This window comes from Amaranthus tricolor, chromosome 5, assembly GCF_026212465.1.
Source record: "Amaranthus tricolor cultivar Red isolate AtriRed21 chromosome 5, ASM2621246v1, whole genome shotgun sequence".
Taxonomy (NCBI): domain Eukaryota; kingdom Viridiplantae; phylum Streptophyta; class Magnoliopsida; order Caryophyllales; family Amaranthaceae; genus Amaranthus; species Amaranthus tricolor.
The window spans coordinates 8,183,940-8,185,954 of record NC_080051.1 but is presented as its reverse complement, the minus strand read 5'-3'; positions in this window follow the sequence as shown (position 1 = coordinate 8,185,954).

Sequence of the window (2,015 nt, the reverse complement as noted above, 5' to 3'; positions counted from 1 at the left end):
GGCTGGTTCACTCATGTCACACGAACTGCATTTGGGAACGGCGGACAGTTCCCGAAACAAAGGACTGGCTCTAGCAGCTGATGATAGTGAAGAATCAGAAACTGGTGAAGAGGAAGCTGCTATGTTGGCTCGTAAATTCGAAAAATTCTTCAGGAACAGCAGATGTAGAAACCAAAGAAATAATAAGGAAAGAGGAACTGCTAAGATGAAGACAAATTTTGAATGCCACAAATGTGGAAGTACTAATCACTTCATCAAGGATTGCCCTCTATGGAAGAATGAGAAGGGTAAAGGGAAGACAAGGGAAGCTGGAAGAATGCCAATGAAGGGAAACTTCAGAACATATTTTCGTAAAGCAATGATCGCAGCTTGGGGTGACAGTGAAAGCGAAGCTGAAACTAAATTTCGATAGAGGAAGAAACCGCAAATCTGTGTCTCATGGCATCTCATGAAGAGACTAAGGAAAGAGAGGTAATATCTTCTAGTTCTTCTCCTAAACATCTATTCAGTTTAAGTAAGGATAAATTAATTAAGTTATTTTTGGAAACACAAGAGAAGTTGGAAGAAAAAACAGCTAAGTGTCCCCAAATTGAGAAAGACCTTAAATTAAGTAAAGATCACATATCATACTTAAATACTTTTAGGATCGATGTGCAAAGTAGATTTTTTGATTTGTTAGATAAGAATATCATTTTAAAAGAGCAATTGGAGAAAATAAAGTAGGAATTCATCATTCTCAACATTGAAAAGAATCAAAACAAATTGCTAGAATTAAAATGGGATGAAAATGATAAATCCACCCATGTGTTTAGCACGGAATTTCAAGAAATGAAATTAAAATTAGAATCATGTTAAAGAGAAAATAAGTATCTAAAAGATCAACTTAATTTAAAAGGAAAAGGGAAAATCAATGAAGTTCCCAAATGGATTCTAAATGCTAAACCAAAGAGTAAAGAAGGTCTAGGTTATGTTAAAAATGATAAAAAGAAAAAGGTCTATGTTGATCTCCCTAGTAGTAAAATCTGTTCCTTTTGTGGCAAAACTGGACACCTGAAAAATCAATGTGTAAAAAGGAAACAGCATACCAAAGCAAATAAAAATTATGTCGTACGCATATGGATTAAGAAATGTGATTCAAGTATTATCGACAGGGAACCCAAGGATGACTGGGTTCCTGAACCTAACCATTAATTTGCTTTGCAGGTTCAAGTGAGGGGGAACAATTCATGGTATCTCGACAGTGGGTGTTCCAAGCACATGACGGGTGACAAATCTAAATTTCTCTCACTTGAAGCATATGATGGGGGAACTGTAACCTTCGGTGATAATATGAAGGGTGAGATAATCGCCAAAGGAAAGGTTGGAAGGTCAAGTTCCCATGCCATTGACAATGTATTTTTAGTCGAGAATTTAAAACACAATCTTTTAAGTATTTCTCAATTTTGTGACAAAGGTAACTCTGTTAAGTTTACTTCTGAACGATGCATAATTTCTAGGAACAACACAGGAGAACCTGTGCTTGAGGGAATCAGAAAAGGGAACACTTATATTGTGGACCTGGACACTGTTCCCAAAACAAGTCTAACGTGTTTAAGCGTTATAGAAGAAGACCCACTGCTTTGGCACAAGCGTCTAAGTCATGCTAGCTATTCATTGATTAACACTTTAAGATCACAAGACCTAGTAAGAGGATTACCAGCAATAAAATACCTCAAAAATGAAATTTGTGATCCTTGTGCTAAAGGAAAACAAGTGCGGTCATCCTTTAAATCAAAGTATCTGGTGACTACCTCTAGACCATTAGAATTAATTCATATGGATCTATGTGGACCTATGAGAACACAAAGCCGTAGTGGCAAAAGATATGTGTTTGTCATAGTTGACGACTATAGTAGATTTACTTGGACCCTATTTTTAGTAAGCAAAGATGAAGCTTTTGATGACTTTGTTTCTTTTGCTAATAAAATACAAAAATCTACCAATAATCTAATTGTTCACATAAGATCAGATCATGG